Source organism: Muntiacus reevesi, chromosome X (assembly GCF_963930625.1).
Source record: "Muntiacus reevesi chromosome X, mMunRee1.1, whole genome shotgun sequence".
In the NCBI taxonomy this organism is placed as follows: Eukaryota; Metazoa; Chordata; class Mammalia; order Artiodactyla; family Cervidae; genus Muntiacus; species Muntiacus reevesi.
Genome location: NC_089271.1, coordinates 29,727,432 through 29,751,700, shown reverse-complemented (window position 1 = coordinate 29,751,700; position 24,269 = coordinate 29,727,432). Strand labels below are relative to the sequence as shown.

Genomic DNA, 24,269 nt, shown 5'->3' with positions numbered 1-24,269 from the left:
ACAATATATTAAAAAGAGTTCTCTTGCCTTTTGAACTGTGGTGTTGGAGAAGACTCTTGAGAGTCCCTTGGACTGCAAGGAGATCCAACTAGTCCATCCTAAAGGAGATCAGTCCTGGGTGTTCATTGGAAGGACTGATGTTGAAACTGAAACTCCGATACTTTGGTCACCTGAGGCGAAGAGCTAACTCATTGGAAAAGACCCTGATGCTGGGAAAGATTGAGAGCAGAAGGAGAAGGGGATGACAGAGGATGAGATGGTTGAATGGCATCACCGACACAATGGACATGGGTTTGGGTGGAATCCGGGAGTTGGTAATGGACAGGGAGGCCTGGCGTGCTGCGGTTCATGGGGTCACAGAGTCGGACACGACTGAACAACTGAACTGAACTGAACTGAACTTGCCTTTTCAGTCATCTAATGATCAATTCTTTAAATTCTCTCCGTGAAAATAATCGGGATGTTTTGTTTCCTGACATCTCCCCGTGTAATTCACTGGACTAAAATCCCATGACTGTGAGACACCCCTCAAGAATTTTCTCACCCCCAGTATCAGTCTCTCTTCATATCTATCATAGAATTCACTGTGCTGAATTATCATAGTTTTTTCCTTGCCCGTCTCCGTCCTAGGACAACAAATCCGAGGTCTGAGCACATGTTTCCTCAGTGATTGGCACATATGAAAAACTTTGAAAAACACTGAGTTTGAATGGATGAATAAATGAAAGAGCGAGGAAAAATAAAACAGGAACAAAAGCAGCTGTTTTAGTATGAGATTTGAAAGGCTCCTGTAGCGCCAAAATGAAAGAGAAAGTTAGATGGTGTCGTGGGAAACAGGAGGACTGTGGTTGCACACAGCAAGCGAACCCAGAACAGGACGAAGGGGCAGCTGAGGCTTTTTGCAAAGAATACTCGGTGACAGGGAGAGTAGGGAGAGGAAAGGGTTGGACGATCCCCAGAGTCTCCAAAGTGTGCAGGTTGTTTGAGCTCTCGAGGGATGACCAAGCCTTAAGTGACGTCGCTCTCTTCGCCTCCGGGTCCCGCCCAGTTTTCGCCCGGGTTTCAGTTCAGGTTACTCCGCCCCCTCGGTCTCTGCCCCGCGCCTCCGAGGAAACAGGTAAAACACGGAGAACTGGGTACTAGTTCAGGAGTTGTTTTGGGCATGCGTCCCCGTTGTCCCGCGCGCAGGCGCGGTAACTTTCGTTTGGTGCTGCCCGTTTCCGATTTGGGGTAGCGTTTGAAGTCAGTTCAGGCTACCCTCATTGACCGCCTTTCCCATGGGTCCCCGCCCTCCCGTGTTTGTGGGGGAAGCCTCGCGAGATCGCCACCGGCCGTCCCCGGCGGCGCCATCTTTGTGCCTGGCGAGCGACGGCGCTCAACGCGAGCTCTGAAGCTGGAGGCTGGCTTGCCAAGCTCTCGCCGAGACCGGATCCAGGAAATACGAGGCGGGCCTCGGTGGGAGGGACGCACTGAAGGAGGAGGGAGGAAAGGGGGCGGCGGCGGCTCTCACCGGACTCGGGCCCCGCTCGGCGCGCACCCAAGGGGGGTCGGGCGGGGAAGCGGCGCCAGGCCCGGACCCCCCGCGGGAGCTGGCGGTTGGTGTGAGGGCGAGGCGGCGGCAGCGGCCAACAAGGAGCAGCGGCTGCGGGTGAGTGTCCGCGAGGAGGCCCGGCACCTGCCCGAGCCGGGGCGTCGGGAGTGGCCCCGGGGTCGTCTCGGTGACCCCGCTCCCGGGCGGTGGGCGTGTGCTGGTCTGCGGGTGTCCTGGGGACTCGTCTCGGCCAGGGGCTGCGGCGGACTCGGAGCACTGCAGGGCTGCCGGAGGTCTGCGCAGGGCCTGGCGCGCCCGCCCGGGACGCCCCGGGAGGCCGAGAAGAGAGGGAGTGGCCGGGGGCCTGGGTTGGCCTTCGCCCCCCAGCAGAGGGGATGATGGTCCTTCCTCGCCGGACCCTGGGCATTGCAGATAGTGAACCTCTGTGTACTGGCTTCAAGCCTCCCCAAAAGCGTTTGGGAATGAAGACTAGCAAGGTTGGGGTGGTTGAGGGTGTTGAGAGAACCTGGGGAAGACTAGTAGCTATAGGAGTTAATTGTTCGAAAAGACGTTTGCCAATGATTGTTGGCAGGTGTGGAGTAAGGCGAACATACTGTCGACGTTCTTTTAAAGAAGATCACAGAAGCAGTCCTCAGAGGTCCAAAACAGAGTTATTCCCAGTTGGAGTTCTATAGTTTAGTGCTGTGTGCCAGCACATTTAAGTGCCTAAATAAACGTAGGACTTGGGCGGGGTTGGGGGAATGGGGGACAAGATGGGTTAAAAAGTAAGCTGCATGTAAAGTCAAAAGTTCATACCGTTGATGCAAAGCATTTTTGTCTTTACTGAAACGTAATTTATTTTAAATTGCTTAAGAAAACTTGTCACCTTTGGTCCAGACATGGCTTGTCAATTCCCCGAGTTCCTCAGTGACATTTGTCAATCAGACAGTAATTTTGGCTTGTCATGTATTTCAGTTTGTAAAAGAACAAGAATGAATGGGCAAGAAGAACAACTTGACAAACTTAGTTTCTTTTGCACACTTTTTCCTTTTGGAACGATAAGGGGATTTAGTTTATGTCTTTGCTTTGCAGATATTTTGCAATAATATACCAGAACATTTGTAAGAAGGAAGAAACATTTCTATTAAGAAAGGGCTTTTGAGAGGAGAGTTTAATGTTTCACAGTATTTGCTTTTAAAGGCATCATCCTAGCTTTTAAAAGCTAAGTACCATAGGCATCACCTCTGGTAAGGTTTTTTTTTTTTATGTACCTAAAATTTTTTTATTGGGGTATAGATGATTTACAGTGTTGTGTTAGCCATGGTAAGTTTTGTGATGGTATCTTTTATGAATACCTGAAGAATGCAAACATATATACATACATAATTTTAAATGCCGGTATGATAGGAAGTGTTTCCATTTTAGCCCCTTCCCCCTTACAGCCTTCTTAATCAATGGGCTTTAGTGAAAGTAAATATTACATATGTGATTTTTGTTTTTACATTTGACAGTATATGTTTTGACAAGTAATCTGTGTTCTGTCACTCTGAATTTTCTTCCACATGTTTCTTTGACACTGTCAGCACACTCTGAACAGTTTGTGTTGGAGCAAAGGGATCAAATATTGAGTATTCAGACACTGGGCTTGGTGGGTTATGTATGTTTGCATTTAATCCTCATAGTTACCGTGTGCTAAGGGTAATAATATTATCTTTGTTTTACAGATAAGGACACTAACCTCCAGTATTCTTCAGTAACTTTCATGAGTAGGTCGTATAGCTGGTAAATTGTGGAGCTAGAACTCAAACTGATGTGTGTCTGATTCTAGAATATGTACTTTTTCTACTGTACTCTGCATAAGTATATGTGCTGACTAATATACATTTTGGGAAAATGGAAATTTTTATTACAAAGAAATCTTTCAGTTCTGTTGGTAATCTTGAAAGCAGTTGGTGTCCTTGGTTGAAAATTATCTATTTTTTCTCCTTTTCATATGTGTCAATTTTCTAGCCAGGGTAACATTTTAGCACAAGCCTGCTGATTAGTGAGAGCTGCTAGTAGCCGGTAGTGACCTATCTGAAATTCAGATGTTTTCAGTAACTTTGCCTTCAGTTTCAGCATGCCAAAGATACATCAGAGATCAAATATCTTGTTTATTCTAGTCCTGAGTAGTTTTTGAAATTATATGACTAAAATAAAATATAAACTATTTATAAGGATTTGAATTTGCTTTATCATAACTTGGAGATTTATGCACACATATCCACCCACCTGCTCACCCACCCACCTACCTTCTCCAGCAAGTGAAGTACTTGATAGCAGATGCTGTTTTTCTTCTCTTTAGTTTAGTACAGAGGTTTTGGACCTCTGTATTTTGCAGTTTGTATTTTGCAGAAAAATACAGCAGCTGTTCTGGGATCCAGCATAATCTTTTACAGGGCTAGGGAGTGAAAAACCATCTGAGATGTTGGTGAAACAGTAGAAACATCTTCTCAGCATGTGGCCCTTTGTTCACTTTTATCCCCCACTGGTCTCTCCTCTGGCATGTTTGTCACGATGCTGAACTTGCCTACCTGACCGTTATCTCTGCTCAAGAGAGAGTTCAACTGGAAGAGTAGCCGCTGAAAGCTGAAATTAAAAAAAAAAAAGAAAACAAATGCTAAGTGCTGGCACTCATCTTCTAGCAGGTCATTTGGTTAAGTTTATCTGTCAAATTAATTAACCCAGGCTGGAAGTTCTGGAAACATGGGCATAAGAGGGTGGAGGAAAAAGAAGTCCTGCACTCCTCAGGATGCATCTGTTCATGTTTTATGGAGTTTGGAGCTTTGCTTGTAATATAATATCTTGAAGTCTTCATGGGTCATATTTGGTAATGATTGAGCAAGTTTTTCTTAATAGGTACACTCCCAAGAACGGGTTAAATAAATTCCTTATTTGTGAAGGTTAATTACTCATGATATTTGGGTTATTGGGCCAGAAAAGTCAATAAATGATAATGTTAAGTGAGTGCTCACCAAGTAAATAAAAAAGCTTTTCTGAAATGATTTATATTGCTACCGTATTAAAAAAAAGATAGCAGGAAATTGTCTCATATGTATTTAGAAGTTTAGCTTCATACCTTCCTCATAATAAGCCTCAGTTTATTACCATGACCACATATTCATGTCAGAAAGTGAAATGGTCCTGATGACATATTTGAAATTGCCAAAATGAATTCTAAATATTTAAGAACATGTACTTTGATTCATTGGCAATTTGTTAATTTATTTGTCTAACCCTCCAATATCTTACTTCCCCCCTGCTTCAAATTTCTGTCCTAACTTTTCTTCCTCTCTTTCTGACCCTGTTTTTGTTGGTACCTGGAGCTTTCCCTTAGTTCTCAGTTGACACTGAGGTCCTTGGCAGAATGGATGATGACAAAGAGGGCAACGAAACTCTTCTAGGTCCGCTCCCCTTCTCCAGATCCATGTGCTCTCTGAGGTCAAGAGGGACCCTGATAAGACCCCTTAACTCACTGCATTCTTTATTGCAGAGTAGAACAAGAGTAGCCAGAAAGAGGGAGGCTTTGTCAAGACTCTTCCTGTGATTTCTTTCTTTTCCTTGTCTCTCCTAAGCATTAAGGGGGAAAGCTTGTAACAGCCCATCTGCTGTCAGAGTAGCCACTGTTCCCTCATTGTCTTTTGCAGTCCAGCCCAACCTTGACATGCTTTTGCCTTGCTCCTTTTAGCTGCCATCCCCCCCTCCTTCTTCCTTTACTCCCAAGTAGGTGTTGCCTTCTCGTCCCAGAATCTCCTTCCACCACAGCGCTGCCTTTTTGTCCTTCTAACTCTGAAGCCTAGTACACTGTCCACTGCCCTCTTTCATACCTTTCCTCCTGCTTGGCCTTGATCATGGAAGCCTAGGCCTGTGGTTCTAGGGAAGCTGACTCAGTTAAGATGAGGGAAGAATTCTTTTTTATTTCCAAGGTTTAGTGGGGCAGGGATGTTCTTTTATTCTTGACTGCTAAATGAGTTTTCTGATAGAAACATTGCTCATGAAGGTTCAGTATTTTATTATATTTCTGTATCCTTATGGTTGTTTAAGCTTTAGTGGGCTGTCTTGAAAGCTAGGCACACTGGATCTTTGTTTCCTGGGAAGGCAAGTTCGAGGCTCAAGTAGATGACTGAAAAAACCAGCTTGCGCTCCAGAAGTTGTTTGGGGTTGTGTGCGTTTTGTTACTCAGTGGGATGGTAGGGAGCAGATGTTTAGCTATCCAAAATTACATGTTAGGGGAGTCAGGTGGCTCTTTTCGAAGATAAGCTGATAGTCTTTTTAGATGGTCAGTGAAAAATTTCTGAATTTAGACACATGTTTTGAAATACAATTGAAGTCCATTCTATCCAGGATTAATTAATGTTTGTCCTTGGAGCAGATGTTACAATGTTGTGGAAAGAACAGAGTTTTTCTTTATCATAAAAGAATATCTTGTTCCCACTATTTCTTGCTGCTGTTCTGAAACTTTTCAAGGGTATTGGAACTATTGCAGTTATTTAACCCAAGTTTCTTTACTTAGTGATAAACATGGACAGTGTGTTTTAAGTTTTACTAGTTTGTTGTTCAAGTTGCATGCTGTTACCACCGTTTCTATTGTTCAAACAAGTAAGGAATTTCAAAGTGATAAAAGCAAAGCAAAATACATTTAAATTTTTTTATCCCTAAATGTGTTCGGTCTTAGCTTGTTTGACGGACATATTGCTAATAAGTGCTTCCCTGATAGCACAGTTGGCAAAGAATCCGCCTGCAATTCAGGAGACCTCAGTTCGATTCCTGGGTTGGGAAGATCCACTGGAGAAGGGATGGGCCACCCACTGCAGTATTCTTGGGCTTCCCTTGTGGCTCAGCTGGTAAAGAATCTGCCTGCAATGTGGGAGACCTGGGTTCAATCCCTGGGTTGGGAAGGTCCCCTGGAGAGGGGAACAGCTACCCATTCCAGTATTCTTGCTTGGAGAATTCCATGGACTGTGTAGTCAGTCCATGGAGTTGCAAAGAGTCAGACACGACTTTCACTTATTCCTACTAAAAGGCAAGATGGGCCCCCCTTTTTTTGTCTCCAAGCCACTCATTTTAAAAATGAATTAGAGTTAAGTGCACTTCATTTAAGGTGGTGAAGAATCCACCGGCCAGTGCTGGAGACACAGTAGACACCAGTTTGATCCCTGGAGAAGATCCACTGGAGGAGGGCATGGCAACCCACTCCAGTATTCTGACCTGGAGAATCCCATGGTCAGAGGAGCCTGGCAGGCTACGGTCTGTGGAGTCACAAAGAGTTGGACATGACTGAGCCACCGAGCACACTCTCATGCCCTTTAAGAGTTTACCAAATTATTTAATTGCACACAGATTGCAGTGGTTAAAATGTAATCTCTAGGGGTAAAATTCTGAGATACTCATATCTTACTTTTCACACTAACTAGCTCTGTGATCTTGGACAAGTTGCTTAATCTCTGACCTGTTTCCTCATTTTTGAAATTGGAATAATGTAATATCTACCTCACAGGATTTTCATGAAGGTTAAATGAGCCAGAGGATGCATAGTATTTAGAAAATGCCTGGCCATGGTAAATGCTCAAAAAAAGTTAATTCTGTTATTACTTTATCATCATCATTATTACTGCTGCTATTACTACTTTAGCTACCTTCTGATATGATACCCCTTCTGTTCTGGGAGTTTGTGTGTATGTGTAAGATATATTTGTTTATTCTGTAATGGTTTTTTAATGCAAAACTTGGGGGGAGTGGCAGGGAGAGCAGTATATTCATTGTTGGATACGTCCAAAATCAGCCACAGTACAGAAGATCCATAAAATATTAAATTATTTTTTTCCCAGTAACACTGTTTCTACTATGTTAGATAAAAGGAACTGTGCCACTTTGACTTTATGAGCAAAACTGGGTTATTTGAGTAACCACAGAGTCTTTATTAAAATTTGTGTTAAGTATAAGGCCAGAGTCTATGTAGCCAGAGCCTTAATTTCTAAATGGTTCATTTATAAGTATTACTTTTTGAAAATCAGCACCAATTTCCCACAGAAATAATGTCCCATATGGCCTTCAGATTCCCAGGCCAGCCCAACATATCTGAATTTGAGGACTGATAGTACTATAAAAATGAACTTCTATGTATAACAATGTCTCAAGAAGAATATGCACTGAGTTCATCGGGTACAGAGAGATTATGAACACAATCTTGAAGGTGGCATGTTGGGGTCACATTCGTTCACAATTCTAGCAAGGACTCCCAAGCCTTGGGCAGAGAGCTTTCTTTTCTGGTGGAAGCTAAGCACAGGGTAAGTAGTGGGATCTGGTCTCTAGAAGGCAGGAGGTTTTTCTTGGCTTTCCTCCTCAAAAAGCTATGTAGTGTAGTTGTTGTTCAGTTGCTAGGTTGTGTCTGAATCTTTGTGACCCTAGGATTGCAGCACGCCTAGTGGTTGCTGTCAAATTTCTGTTCTGTCACAGAACCTCTCATGTAAAATGTAAGTACTGCTTACTTCACAAGGTTTGGGGCAGTGTTAAATGTGTTAATACATGTAAAGCAGTTAAAACAGCACCTGGCCCATTGGTGAGTGCATAAGAAATGTTTTATATATATATGTGTGTGTGTGTGTGTGTATATATATGTATTATTAAGCTTTGGCTGTTCATTGCACATAGCTGTTGTAGTTAAATAGGATTATTCTCCTCCCTTTCCACTGAGAAGTACTTTCATAGCTTTTTATTTTCATCCCTGCCTAAAATAAGCATCTTTTTTTTGAGGCTTTTCTGGGAGTTTATTTTATAATATTGAAGCATTGGAGAAATAGGTGACTCTTAAGTAAAGAGTCCCTTCTGTGTATATCTCCTCATCCCCGTTTTAGGGGGGATCCTTGTAGGGATGTGGAGACGCATTGTCTGAAAATATTGACTGTGGATCAAAATTGAGATATAAATTTTTTGCCTTCTGGTATTTCTTGCTAAGTCATTTTTTAAAACAGGCAAAAATAGAACAGAGTTCCCATATACTCTTCATCCAGGTGTATGTAGCAATGGTATGTTTGTCAAAACTAAGACACTAACATTGGTATTTTATTATTAGCTAAACTGAGATTTATTTGATTTCACTAGTTTTCCTACTACTGTCCTATTCTGTTTTAGGATCCATTTGAGGGTACCATGTTATATTTAGTTACTAGGTCGTTTTTAATCTTTAGGGGATATGTTTCTGTGGCCATAAAACCATTTTCGGATTTAACCTTTCTGCAGGTCCTCAAAAGGCCAGGTGTTTCCCCTGGGGATGTCTAGTTCAGGGATTCATCTTGGCAGTGAACTTTATAGTTTGAAATAAAAGAAGAGTCCTACGACAGAGGAAAGAATGCTGTGGTGTTAGGGTGGAGACTAAAGCATTTTTATAATTTAGAAATATGTTGGACTAAACGGGTTATTTCATGTGCTGTTTGTTCGCTTTCGATGGATTTAGCTTCAGAATGACAAGACATCTTTTTAAATCGTTAAAGATGTATAAAAGGCATACTTCATATTGAATATAGAAACTAACTGGAATGAATTGCAGAAAGTACTTGTAATTCTGGTTGAGAAATTAATGTTAAGTTTGTACAATAACTTGTTGCTAATTTAGCACATTTGTTTATTTATATGTATTGACCTCAGTGTGAGGTCATGATTGATCTTATTTTGTCTTTTTCAGGAGTACTGTATGCTATAGGTGCCATTGTCATTCTAAATTATCACATATGCCTTACAGTTGATGTCACGGTCATCATTTAGTGTAAACAGAAAGTTATCTGTTAGGTTGCACGTCATGAACTTTACTTTAGAAGGTCTTATCTTTTCTGCCCCAGAAATAGTATTTGGCTATTAGTCATGGATGGCAAAAAAATTAATTTTGGGTTGGTAACATTTGGATGAAAATGTTTTAATTGAATGTGGTATGTATTAAGGGACCCTGCCAATAAACAAACCCTTGGTGGGTTGAAGTCCCCTAGAACTTATAGAAAGCTGGGAGAGGGGAGAACTTAAATAGCTTCAGTTGTTTCTACTTATCAAGAGCTGCTTATGACCTTGGACAAATCACCCAATTTCAAAGGACCTTAGTTTTCTTCGTTTGTGAATTTAGGAGATTTGACTAGATGTGTCAGTTTATTCATTTCTAAGATTTGAAAGAACCTCTTACTTAATGAAAAGCTATATAGCACAGGGAACTATATTCAGTATCCTGTGATAAACCATAATGGAGAAAAATGTGAAAAAGAATGTATATATAACTGAATCACTTTGCTGTACTGCAGAAATTAACACAACATTGTAAATCAACTTACTTGAATAAAATAAACTAGAACCCTTACAAGATCATGTTGCTTGTCTTGCATCCTTATGAATCAGCATTAGTCACTAATCTAGATATAAATCAGTTTATCTTTTGAGGTTTGAATAATTACAAACCACTGTTACTGTAAGTTTAAGAATCTCCAGTTGGTTTGAGAGCTCTGGCAATTAGCATATTGTCTGATACCTGCTTTTTAAAATTTGTGTTATTTAATTTCTGTGATTTGCCCTGAAAGCAGTGGACTTCAAACTTTTTTGCTCTCATATCCTCTAATCAGTTTTGAAAATTAGTTACCCCTTTGTGTACCCTTTTGGTCACCTACTGCCCTCTAACCATTTCCCTGACTTTTAACATCAGAAATTGTTTTTGCCTATATTGTATTTTATATAAATAGAATCCTACTGTAGTCTCTTGTGCAAGGTGAGAATATAGATAAACCTCAAATTATGAATGTGAGATTTATCTATATTGTGTATAGTTGTTAACTGTTCTTTCTCATTACTGTATATTTCATTGTGTGAATATATCATTATGTATCATTCTATTGTTGATGGATATGTCGGTAGGCCTCAGTTTTTGACTTTGGAGTAGGCAAAAATTTCTTAAACAGGACTTTTTCAGTGATACGTATTTGTTTTAGAGTTGTGACTAGAGAATGAGAAAACTGACTTGGCATCTGTAAACAATTTTGAAACCATTAATATATGGTAAAATGTTTTACTTTGTGAATCTTAAAGTGTCAATATTTATAACTAGATCTAGGTGTTGTGCTTTTATAACTGTTTTCTACGGAATTCCTTCAGAAATGTGTCATGTACTTCCTTGCTTATTTTGACTTGCTGATTTGTAAAAGTTCTTTACTATGTGCTAGAAATGAGCCCTCATTGTGTATATATACCGTGGTTTCCTGCATTCATTCCTTGATGGACACTGAGGTTGTTTCCATATTTTTACCATTATAAATAATGCTGCAGTGAACGGGGGTGGGGGGGATGCATGTAACTTTCCAAATTAGTGGTTTTATTTTCTGTAGATAAATAGCCCAACAGAATTGCTGTACTGTATATGCTAGTTTTATTTTTAATATTTTTGAGAAACCTCCCTGCTGTTTTCCATAGTAGCTGCACCAATTTACATTACCACCAACAGTGCACAAGTATTCACTTTTCTCTACATCCTTGCCAGCTTTTGTTATTTCTTGTCTTTCTACTAGTAGTCATTCTGAGAGATGTGAGGTGGTCTCTCATTGTGGTTTTGATTTACATTTCCCTGATGATTAGTGATGTTAAATAGCTTTTCATGTACCTTTTGGCCATCTGTATGTCGTCTTTGAAAAAATGTCTATTCGTATCTTCTGCCAATTTTTTAATCAGATTTTTTTGCATGCTATTGAGTTATGTGAGTTCTTTGTCTATTTTGAATATTAGTCCTTTATCAGATACGTGATTTGAAAATATTTTCTCCCATTCTATAGGTTGCTTTTTCATTTCTTAATGGTTTTTTTTCTCTGTGTAGAAGCATTTTTGTTTTGAAGTAATTCCACTTGTTTTTTTTTTTGCTTTTGATGTCAGGTCCAAAAATAATTACCAAGACCTATGTCAAGGAGATTACTGCTTATGTTTTCTTCTAGGACTTTTATGGTTTAGAGTATTATGTTCAAGTCTTTAATCCATTTTGAATTAATTTTGTGTATCATGTAATATAGTGGTCCATTTATTGTTTTGCATGTGTGACTGTCCAGTTTTCTCAACACCATTTATTGAAGAGACTGTCATTTCCCCAATATATATTCTTGGCTTCTGTGTTGTAATGGACTGTCTATCTGCTCCATTGATCTATATGTCTGTATTTATGCCAACTCCATACTGTTTTGCTTGGTATAGCTTTGTAATATAGTTTGAAACCAGGAAGCATGATGCTTCCAGCATTTTTATTTCTCTCGATTGCATTGATTATTGGAGGTCTTTGGTGATTGCCTATAAATTTTAGGATTGTTTATTCTCTTTTTGTGAAAAATACCATTGGAATTTTGATAGGAATTTCATTGAATCTGTGGATTGCTTTAGGTAGTATGGACATTTTAACAATATTAATTCTCCCAGTTCTTGGGCATGTACTATTTTTTTTTCTGTCTTCAGTTTCTTTCAACAGTGTCTTGTAGTTTTCAGAATATAGATCTTTAACTTCCTTCATTAGATTTATTCCTTGGTAGTTTATTCTTTCTGATGTGGTTGTAAATGGGATTGTCTTCTTAATTTCTCTCTGCTGTGCTGTACTTAGTCTCTCAGTCATGTCCAACTCTTTGTGACCCCATGGACTGTAGTATAGCCCACTAGGCTCCTTCGTCCATGGGGATTCCCAGGCAAGAATACTGGAGTGGGTTGCCATGCCCTCCTCCAGGGGATCTTCCTGACTCGGGGATCTAACCCAGGTCTCCCACATTGCAGGCGGATTCTTTACTGACTGAGCCATCATTTTATCAGTAAAATAAAAGTTTTTTGTGTATTGATTTTGTATCTGTTAGTTTTATTGAATTCGTTTATTGGTTGTAACAGTTTTTTGATGGAGTCTTAAGAGTTTTCTATATATGATACCATGTCATCTGCAAATATTGATAACTCTTCTTTGTTTCCAGTTTGAATGCTTTTTCTTTCTTGCCTGATTTTTTGGCTAGGTCTTCCAATGCTGCATTGAATAAAAGTGATGAGAGTGGACATTTTTAGCTTGTTCCTGATCATAGAGGAAAAGCTTTCAGCTTTATACTTTTGAATATGATGTTAGCGGTAGACCTGTACATATATCTTTCCACTCCTCTGTACCCACTTTCTTGACAATTTTAATCATGAATGAATGTTGAATTTTGTCAAATGTTTTTTCTGCATCTATTGAGATGATCATATGATTTTTATCCTTTATCTTGTTAATGTAGTACATTATATTAACTGATTTGCAAGTATTGCACCATCCTTGCCTCCCTGGAATAAACCCTTTGATTATAGTATATGGTTCTTTTAATGTACTGTTGATTTTCATTTGCTAATATTTTGTTGAGAATTTTTCCTCTATGTTCATCAAGGATTTTAGACTATAGTTTCCTTTGTTTTGGTATCCTTGTCTAGTTTTAGTATCGGCCCAATTCTGGCCTTTTAAAATGAGTTTGGAAGTGTCCTCTTCTGGTTTTTGTTGTTGTTGTTTTTTCTCTCTTCTGTTTTTTGGAAAGAGTTTGGAAGGGATTTGTATTAATTCTTTGAATGTTCAGTAGACTTCACCAGTGGAGCTCTCAGATCCTGGATTCTTCTTTGTTGGGAGATTTTTGGTTACTGATTCAATCTTCCTAATAGTAATTGATCTATTCGCATTTTCTCTTTCTTCATGATTCACTCTTGGAAGATTGTGTGTTTGTAGGATTTTATTCATTTCTTTGAGGTTGTCCACTTTATTGGTATTTAATTGTTCATTGTGGTCTCTTATGATCCTTTGTGTTTCTGTAGTATCCCTTGTAAAGATTTGTCAGTTTTGTCTACTTTTTCAAAGAACCAGCTCTTAGTTTCATTGAACTTTTCTGTTGTCATTTTGGTCTCTATTTCATTCATTTCCACTCTGATCTTTGTTATTTCCTTCATTCTACTAACTTCAGACTTCCTTTTTTCTTCTTCTAGTTCCTTGAAGTGTAATGTTCTGTTGTTTATTGGCATCTTTTTGGTTTCTTCAGGTAGCCTTTGTTACTATGAACTTCCCTCTTAGAACTACTTTGTTGAATCTCATAATTTTGGTGTATTTTGTTTTCATTTGTCTCAAGGTATTTTTTGCATGTTTGTGTTAGTTGCTCGATCGTGTCTGACTCTTTGCATCCCCATGGCCTGTAACCCGCCAGACTCCTCTGTTCATGGAATTCTCCAGGCAAGGATACTGGAGTTGGTAGCCATTTCTTTCTCCAGGGGAATCTTCCCAACCCAGGGATTGAACCCAGGTCTCCTGCATTGCAGGCAGAATCTTTATCATCTGAGCCACCAGGATTTCTCTGTTGACCTATTAGTTGTTTAGTAGCATGTTTAATCTCTACATGTTAGTGAATTTTTCAGTTTTCCTCTTGTGATTCATTTTTAATTTATATCATGTTTGGGAAAGATGCTTGATATGGGTTTATTTCTTCATAAAACTGGTAAGTTATATTTTTTAAAATTTGTCCTTTTAATCTGAATTTTCAGTTTATCAGCATTAAAATTATACTTCTATCATTTGTTTTTCTTCAGATTCCTCAGTGAAGATCCCTCCTTTTATTCTTTTTTTAAATGGCCTTGAGGTATAACCATACAGCTTCCCCATTCAGTGGTTTTTATAACAGTCACAGATTTGTACAACCATCAGCATAATCAATTTCAGGACAAAAAAATACACTGCACCCATTAGCAGTGACTCCCCATTTTCCACAAGCTACTTCTTGCCCCATCAGCCCTAGGCAGTCACAGATCTTTTTGCCTGTATAGATTTGTTTCTTCTATAATTTTCATATAAATGGAACCTTGCAATTTGTGGTCCTTTGGTGCTGGCTTCTTTGACTTAGCATATTGATTTCAAAGTTCATTTATGTTGTAGCATATATCAGTACAGTTGACTCTTGAACAATAGGAGTTTGAGTTGTGTGGGTCCACTTACATGGGGACTTCTATCAGTAGAAAATGCTGCAGTACTACACAATCCACATTTGGTTTAATCTGCAAATATGGAACAGTGAATATAGAGGAACCGTGTATATGGAGGAATCATGTATATGGAGGACCAACTATAAATTATACTCAGATTTTCAACTGTGTGAAGGGTTAGCAACCTTAATCCCTATGTTGTTCAGGGGTCAACTGTACTTTGTTTCTTTTTGCTGCCAGATAATATGCTGTATGGATATACCATATTTCATTTGATCATTCATCAGTGGATGGACATTTGAGTTGTTTCTGCTTTTTGGCTAGTAGGAATAATCCTGCCATGAATATTCATGGACAAGTTTTTGGGTAGATATATGTATTCATTTTTCTCAGACCTTCTTCATTCTTGATACTGGGTATATTGCCTTTTTTCCCCTCCCTCTTATTTTTTTTAACTTTTTATTTTACATTGGAATATAGCCACTTAACAACGGGTTGTGGTAGTTTCAGGTGGACAGCTAAGGGACTTAGCCACACATGTTATCTGTTCTCTCCGAAACTCCCTTCCCATCCAGGCTGCCACATTACATTAAGCAGGGTTCCCTGTCCTATATAGTAGGACTTTGTTGGTTATCCATTTTAAATATAGCAATGTGTACATAGGAGTTCAGTCCTAACTCCCTAACTATCCCTTCCCCCGACCCTTCCCTTGGTAACCATAAGTTCATTCTCTAAGTTGTGTGAGTCTGTTTCAGTTTTGTAAATAAGTTCATTTGTATAATTTTCTTTTTAGATTTTGCACATAAGGGATGTCTGATGATATTTCTCCTCTGACTTAACTTCACTCAGTGTAATAATCTCTAAGTTCATCCATGTTGCTGCAAATAGCAGTATTTCACCTTTTTTAATGGGTGAGTTATACTCCATTGTATACATGTACCACATCTTCTTTACCCATTCCTCTGTCGATGGACATTTAGATTGCTTCCATGTTATAGTTATTGATAATAACAGTGCTGCAGTAAACATTGGGATGTGTGTATTCTCTCAGACCATATTTTTCTCTAGATATATGTCCAAGAGTGGGATTGTAGGGTCATATGGCTTTATTTTTAGCTTAAGGAATGTCCGTACTGTTCTCCGTAGTGGCTGTACCAATTTACATTCCCACTAACAGTGTTGGAGGGTTCCTTTTTCTCCACACCTTCTCCAGCATTTATTTGTAGACTTTTTGATGATGGCCGTTCTAAGTGGTGTGAGGTGATACCTCATTGTAGTTGTGGTTTGCATTTCTCTAATAATTAGTAATGTTGAGCATCTTTTCATGTTTCTCTTGGTCATCTCTGTGTCTTCTTTGGAGAAGTGTCTATTTAGGTCTTCCACTAATGTTTTGATTGAGCTGTTTTTTTGGTATTGAGCTGCATGAGCTGTTTGTAGGTTTGGAGATTTATCCCTTGTTGGTCACATAGTTTGCAAATATTTTCTGCCATTCTGTGAGTTGTCTTTTCATTTTGTTTATGGTTGCCTTTGCAAAGGCTTTTGAGTATAATTAAGTCCCATTTGTTTATTTTTGTGTTTATTTCCATTACTCTATTAGACAGATCGAGAACGATACTGCTGTGATTTATGTCAAAGAGTGTTCTTCATATGTTTTCCTGTAAGAGTTTTATAGTATCATGTCTTATATTTAGGTCTTTGATTCATTTTGAGTTTATTGTTGTAAATGGTATTAAAGAATATTCCAGTTTATTATTTTTATTCATTTATTGATTGACAGATTTATGGCTGTGTTGGGTCTTTGTCGCATATGGAGTTTCTCTAGTTGGTGTGAGAAAGGGCCACTCTTCATTGCTGTGTGTGGGCTTCTCATTGCAGTAGCTTCTCTTGTTGTGGAGCACAGACTCTAGGTGTGCAGGCTTCATTGTGTGCAACTCATGGGATCTAGAGTGCGGGCTTAGTAGTTGTGATGCATGGGCCTAGTTGCCCTGAGGCATGTGGGATCTTCTTGGACCAGGGATCAAGCCCATGTTGCCTGCATTGGCAGGCAGATTTGTAACCATTGGACCACCAGGGAAGTCCCAAGAATCTTCTAATTTAATTCTTTTACATGTAGCTGTCACGTTTTTCTCAGCACCACTGATTGAAGAGCCCTCCATTATATATTCTTGCCTCCTTTGTTGTAGATTAATTGACCATAGGTGGGTGGATTTATTTCTGGGTTTTCTGTCTTGTTCCATTGATCTGTATTTCTCTTTTTGTGCCAGTACCATAATACTGATTTGAAGACTGTAGCTTTATAGTATAGCCTGAAGTCAGGGAGCCTGATTGTTCCAGATCCATTTCTTTTTCAAGATTGCTTTGGTTCTTTTGTATCTTTGTACAGATTTTAAAATTTTTGTTCTAGTTCTGTGAAAAATACTATTGGTAATTTGATAGGGATTGCACTGAATCTGTATATTGCTTTGGGTGGTATACTTATTTGAATATTAATTCTTCCTATCCAAGAACACGCTCTATCTATCCATCTTTCTATGTCATGTTAGATTTCGTTTATCTTTGTCTTACAGTTTTCAGAGTATCAGTGTTTTGCCTCCTTAGGTAGGTATATCCCTAGGTGTTTTCTTCTTTTTGATGTGATGGTAAGTGGGATTGTTTCCTTAATTTGTCTTTCTGGTCTTTGGTTGCTAGTCTGGTGCCATTGCCTTCTCCATCTGATCTGCAGAGTTTCTGCTAGTAAATCAACTGATAATCTTGTGGTAATTATCTTATAGCTATTTGTTGCCTTTCCCTTTGTTGCTTTTAATTTTTTTCTTTTGTCTTCATTTTTTTGTCAATCTGATTACTACGTGCCTCTGCATGCTTCACCTTAGACTTATCCTGTCTGGAACTCTCTGTACTTCCTGGACTTGGGTAATTGTTTCCTTCCCATGATAGGAAGGTTTTCAGCTGTTATCTCTTCACATATTTGCTCAGGTCCTTTCCCTCTCTCTTCTCCTTCTGTGACTCCTATAATGTAGTTGTTGGTACATTTAATGTTCTCCAAGAGGTCTCTTGGCTGGTTGGCTGGTTTGATCAAACCTGTCAATCCTAAATGAAATCAATCCTAAATATTCATTGAAAGGACTGAAGCTGAAACACCAATATTTTGGCCACCTGATGCAAAGAGCCAACTCATTGGAAAAGATTCTGATGCTGGGAAAGGCTGAGAGCAGGAGGAGAACAGGTGACAGAGGATGAAATGGTTGGATGGCATCACTGACTCGATGGTCATGAGTTTGAGCAAGTTCCAGGAGATGGTAAAGAACAGGGAAGCCTGGTGTGCTGCAGTCCATGGTCACAAAGAGTCAGACATGACTTAGCAACTGAACAACAACACAGAGGTCTCTTAGACGGTCTTCATTTTTTCATCCTTTTTTTCTTTATCATGTAGCAGTGATTTCTGCCATTGCTGTTGGTTGCTTCTAATACATTTTTTATTTCAGGTATTTGTATTATTCATTTTGTATGTTCTTTAGTTCTTCTAGGTCTTTGTCAAGCATTTCTTGTATCTTCTCAATCTGTGCATCCATTCTTTTTCCAAGGCCTTGAATCATCTTTACTACCATGACTCCAGATTCTTTTTTGGGTAGTTTGCCTGTCTCCACTTAGCTGTTCTTCTAGGGTTTTATCTTTTTTCTTTTTATTTATTTTTAAATGAAACAAAGATGAACATTTTTAATGATGAAGGGTATAATTCACAAAGAAGATAGACCTCATAAACCATTAGACACCTTATAACTAAGAAAGGTACATAAAGCAAAAATCAGAAGAAATATAAGGGAAAAGAAAATATATATATAATCATACTGAAACGTATTAACATTCCTCTGGGAATATTTTATCAAGTGTAGAAAAAAGAATCAGAGCATCTTGAATGATGTCATTAATAATTTCAATATAATAGATTTGTACTTATTATCAATTTATATTAATCTTCTGTCCTACACAAATATGTTTAAAATATTGTATCTCATACCTTGTTATTAGATTTCTACAGGACATTTTGAAAAACTGGCAAAAAGATAAGCACGCCTAAATTTCAAAAAGTAGAATTCTTTTTCTGTGTGATTTAGTTATACACATATATTATTTTTGAAATTATTTTCCATTGTAGGTTATTACAAGATATTGACTATAGTTACCTGTGCTATACAGTAAATCTTTGTTGTTTGGTGCATATCTAATTTTTAAATTAGAAATCTAGCATTCTGGTAATAACTGAAACAGGTGGAATCAAAATGTCATAAATTTTTTAACTAGGCAGAAATTCATAAGTTTTCTAAAATATATGTATGTGTTATTTATATATGTATACAAAAGCTTTTCTACTATGTTTGATAAAGGCTTGAGAAAGAAAAAGTGAAAGTCCCTTAGTCATGTCTGACTCTTTGTGACCCCATGCGCTGTAGCCTGCCAGGCTCTTTTCTCCATGGAATTCTCCAGGCCAGAATACCAGAGTGGGTAGCTGTTCCTTCTCCAGGTGATCTTTCCAACCCAGGATTGAACCCAGGTCTCCCACATTACAGGCAGATTCTTTGCCAACTGAGCCACCAGGGAAGCTCAAGAATACTGAAGTGGGTAGCCTATCCCTTCTCCAGGAGATCTTCTGACCCCGGAATTGAACTGGGGTCTCCTGCATTGCAGGTGAATTCTTTACCAATTGACCTATCAGAGAAGCCCTGAAAGGCTTGAGAAAGAACATCAAAACAAAAGAGAGGGAGAAATTGGAAAACATAAACTAAGTGAAATGGGAGCACTGAATATGAAATAGATAAAGTGAAACAAACTAGATAAAAGTAAAAGATCCTTATATAGTCTAGTTGTTTTTAAATATGACTGCTCACTAGAAACATATCTGGAGCTAGTGAAAAAAAGCAACACCTGGGCATTTGTATTTTTCAAAATATTCCAAGATAATTCTAGTTTGCATCTTGTTTTAAAAAGTGATTACAGATCTTTCTATTGAATGGTAGTTTGGTGATACAGAATTCTATTATTTTTCTGTTGACCAGTCATGATACAATGGTATTGAGTGAGTAATAGTTACATAATCACAGTAGTAAAAGATGTTTATTAGTTTTCACAATCAATAGCCACACAAAAAATAAAAGATAATACAATTGCAAACAGTAATAGGAACATGATTAACCTAACAATATGAAATAATTACATGCAATTTCAGGGGTCAAGCAGAGTGATGTGGTAAGTGGAAGTTCATACATGCACATGTTTTCTTCTTCTCACCCAGTCTGTGTCTTTTGGTTGGTACATTTAATTGATTTACATTTAAGGTAATTATCGATATGTATGAGCCTATTACCATTTTTCTTAATTGTTTTGTGTTTATTTTCTATAGGTAAGTCTTTTCCTTCTCTTGTTTCCTGCCTAGAGAAGTTCCTTTAGCATTTGTTGTAAAGCTGGTTTGGTAGTGCTGAATTCTCTTTAACTTTTGCTTATCTAGAAAGCTTTTGATTTCGCCATCAGATCTGAAGGAGAGTCTTGCTGGGTAGAGTATTCTTGGCTGTAGGTTCTTCCCTTTCATCACTTTAAATATATCATGCCATTCCCTTCTGGCTTGTAGTTTCTGTTGAGAAATAAGCTGATAACCTCATGGGAGTTCCCTTGTATGTTATTTGTCATTTTTCCCTTGTTGCTTTTAGTATTTTCTCAATGTCTTTCATTTTGGTCAGTTTGATTACTATGTGTCGCAGGGTGTTCCTCCTTGTGTTTATCCTGCCTGGGACTCTCTGTGCTTCCTAGACTTGGTAGGCTATTTCCTTTCCCAAATTAGGGAACTTTCAGCTATTATCTCTTCAGATATTTTCTCAAATCCTTTCTCTCTCTCTCCTCTTTCTGGGACCCTTATAATGCGAAGGTTGGTGTGTTTAATGTTCTCCCAGAGGTCTCTTAGGCTGTCTTCATTTCTTTTCATTCTCTTTTCTATATTCTGCTCTGTGGCAGTGATTTCCACCGTTCTGTCCTCCAGGTCATTTATCCATTCTTCTGCCTCAGTTATTCTGCTTTGTATTCCTTCTATTGCATTATTCATCTGTCTGTTTGTTCTTTAGTTCTTGTAGGTCTTTAGTAAACATTTCTTGCATCTTCTCAGTCTTTGCCTCCATTCTTTTTCTGAGATCCTGAATCATCTTCACTTATCATTTTTCTGAATTCTTTTTCTGGAAGTTTGCCTATCTCCACTTCATGTAATTATTTTTCAGGAGTTTTACCTTGTCCCTTCATCCGAGACATAACTTTCTGCTTTTTCATGCTGATTAATTTTCTGTAATGTGGCTTTTCTTTTAGTCTCTCTGGGGCTGTGATTCTTGCTTCTTCTGTCTGCCCTCTGATGGAGGAGGAGGCTCAGAGGCTTGTATAAGCTTCCTAATGAGAGGGACTGGTGGTGGGATAACTGGATCTTGTTCTGGTGGACAGGACCTTGCTCAGTAAAGCTTTAATCCAATTATCTGCTGGTGTGTGGGGTTGTGCTCCCTCCCTGGTAGTTTTTTTGGCCTGAGACAACCGAGCCCTATGGGGGCTCTGGGCTCCATTTTGGGGTTAATGGTGACCCCTAAGGGTGTTAACACCAAGGGGAGTCTTCCAGGACTGCAGCTGCCAGTTCCCTCATCCCTGTGGTGAGCCCCTGTTGACCGAAGCCTCCACAGGAGACCCTCCAACACTAGCAGCTGGTTTTGGCTCAGTCTCCTATGGGGTCACTGCTCCTTTCTTCTGAGTCTTGATGCATGCAAGATTTTATATTTGCCGTCCAAGACTGGAGTCTCTGTTTCCCCCAGTCCTGTGGAAGTATTATAATCAAATCCAGCTGGCCTTCAAGGTCACATTCCCTGGGGATTCCCAGTCCCTTTGTCAGATTCCCAGGTTGGGAAGCCTGACATGCAGTTCAGAACCTTCACAACAGTGGGAGAAGTTATTTGGTATTATTTTTCTCCTGTTTGTGGGTCACCCACCTGGTGGGAATGGGATTTAATTTTTAATTGTGATTATGTCCCTCCTACCATCTTGCTGGGGCTTCTTCTTAGTCTTTGGACGTGGGAGTATCTTTTTTTGGTGGGTTCCAGCATCCTGTCGATGGTTGTTCAACAGCTAGTTGTGATTTTGGTGCTCTCATGGGAGGAGATGAGTGCACTTCTTTGTACTCCACCATCTTGAACTGGAAGCCTAAGGTTTTCTCTTATTCCTCCGTTTGGGACATACTCATCTACCATCTCATTTTGTCTTAACTTTCTGTTGTAGTAGTTTCTATTCTGCAGGCTGCAGAGTTGTGGTTCTTGTTTCTGCTGTCTCCTTTGGTGAATAAGGCTGTCTTAGATGCTTCTGCAGGCTTCCTGGTGGGAGGGCCTTGTTCCTGCCCATTGGTGAGTGCAGCTGGGTCTTGTCCCTCTGGTGGTCAGGTGTTGTGCTTATCAGGCAGCTGTGGGCTCCAGAAAACTTTATAAACAGCCTGTCTGCAGATGGGTGGGGCTGTGTTCCCGCCCTGTTGTTTGGCCTGAGGCATCCCAGCACTGGAGCCTGTAGGTTGTTGGGTGGGGCCAGGTCTTGGTGAGAAGATGGCTACCTCCACGAGGGCCCATGTCAATGAGTACTCTCCAGAACTCTTGCCGCCAGTGTCTTTGTCTCTGCAGTGAGCCACAGCCACCCCCTGCCTCCACAGAAGGCCCTGAAATACCAGCAGGTGAGTCTAGCTCAGGCTCTTATGAGTCACTGCTTTTTGGCCCTGGGTCCTGGCGTGTACAAGATCTTGTATTAATCCTCCTCTGGGAGTTTCTGTTTCTCCCAGTCTGGTGGAATTCCTACAGTCAAAGCCCTCTGGCCTTCAGAGCTAGATTCTCTGGGTGTGCTTCTCCTGTTGCCCTACTCTCAGGCTGGGGAGCCTGACTTGAGGCTCAGACCTTTCATGTCTGTTGGAGAGCTTCTGTGGTATAATTTTTCTCTTGATTTGTGGGTTGTCCACCTGGCCGTTACGGGATTTGATTTTATCACGATTGCATTCCTCCTACCATCTTGTGACTTCTTTGTCTTTGGATATAGAATATCATTTTGGAAGGTTCCAGTGTTTTTTTGTTTTTGTTTGTTTTTTTCAATGGTCATTCAGCAGTTAGTTGCGATTTTGATCTTTTTATAAGAAGAGGTCAGCTCTTTTTCTTCTACTCTGCCATTGTGTCTCCCCATACTTTTCACTCTTGATTGGTATTTTCTCTGTATGGGAATACTAGGTTGGCAGTTGTTTTTGTTTTTGCTACTTAGAGATTCCATTACACATGTTTTTAGCGTCCATCTTTATCATTGAGAATTAAGCATTGTTGCTTCTTTCAAAGTAATCATCTTTCCACCTTAGGATGCCTTAGTGGCTTTTTCTTTGTTCATTTTCAGCTAATAACTCATTAATATTCTTAAATTTGTGACTTGACATCATTCATCAGTTTTGGAAATTTTCAGCTATTCAAATGTTGCTTCTACCCCATACTCTCTCTCCTTTCCTTCTGGATTTCCAATTAACTGTATTGTATGTTAGATCTTCACACCATTTCCCCATGTTTCTTTCTGTCTCTTTATCTGAGCTTTTTTCCAACCAGCCCTTCTCTGACCCAGCCTCTCAGCTGTGTCCATTGGCTGTTAAACCTGTTCATTGAATGGTTAATTTCAGTTTTTGTGTTTTTCAACAAAATAATTATTTGCTTCTAATGAAAATCTGGTATATCAGGTTTTATGGTTTCACGTTCATTGTTGAGGTTTTAAAGTTTTCATCTCCTTGAACATGTTAAGTATAATATAAAGTCTTTGTTAATTCTATTATTTGGAGTCTCTGTGAGCCTCTTGTTATTTTATGTTTCTGTTGCTTTTGATCTTATGTGTCTTGTTTCCCCAAGTGCCTGGTTGTCATTAATTGTTTACTGGGCATTGAAGTTGAAAAATTACTTGAGAAATCATGAGCCACGGATGATATCTTCCAGGAAGGATTTTTTTGGGGGGAGGTCGGGGATAGTGGCATCTGCTTGAGGGAATCTAGGATTACTTAGACAAATCTCTGCTCTCAAGATATTTTTGGCCTAACCAGATGACTCAGGGCCAAATTGCTTTCAATTTATGGACTGTTTAATTTCTGGCGCACCTATATTCTTAAGCTCCCTTCAGGTTTCTAATCTGAGGTTAGTGAAGAGGATTTTCCTGTTGTCCCTCTGGGCCTACCTAGCTGTAAGGTACAATTTAACTTTCAGTTTCTTCTGAATTGCTGGTTTCACCTCTCTGAATTCCAGTCCTTTAATGGATCAGAAAGCATTATCCCGTTCATTCTTCAATCCTTTAAGAAAGTAATTTTTTATATTTTGTCCAGCTTTATTATTTGTCTTTAGTGGGAAGTTTGGTTCAAATTAGCTAATATGCCATAACCAAGAGAAGGAGCCTTCCCTTTGGCTCTTATGACAGAACATGATTTTGTCTTATTTTCTAGGTCAGACTCAGACCCTTGTTTTCCTTAAATTTTATTTCATGTAGCTGTAGTCACTTGGTTAACTTTGTTCATTTTAATTAAAAGGTCGCAGCCCATATGTGTGTGTGTGTGTGTGTGTGTGTGAGATTATAAATAAATTGTTACCTGAATACTCAGCAGAATTTTAGTCTCTTACACCTAGGCAAGTTTCTAGTCCTTGACAATGGACAAATTAAAGTTTCAGCTAAAAAT

General features: G+C 39.2%; 1 protein-coding gene across 5 annotated transcripts in view; it reads left to right on the top strand.

Annotated features, from left to right (window-relative positions):
- The first annotated feature begins 1,469 nt into the window (after positions 1–1,469).
- TAB3 (TGF-beta activated kinase 1 (MAP3K7) binding protein 3) overlaps positions 1,470–24,269 on the top strand; it is a 90,712-nt gene continuing 67,912 nt past the window's right edge. For all 5 annotated transcript variants that reach the window (XM_065915039.1, XM_065915043.1, XM_065915038.1 and 2 more), the window contains exon 1: positions 1,470–1,648. The gene's annotated coding sequence lies outside the window, so the exon portion shown is untranslated. The remainder of the gene's footprint in view (positions 1,649–24,269) is intronic.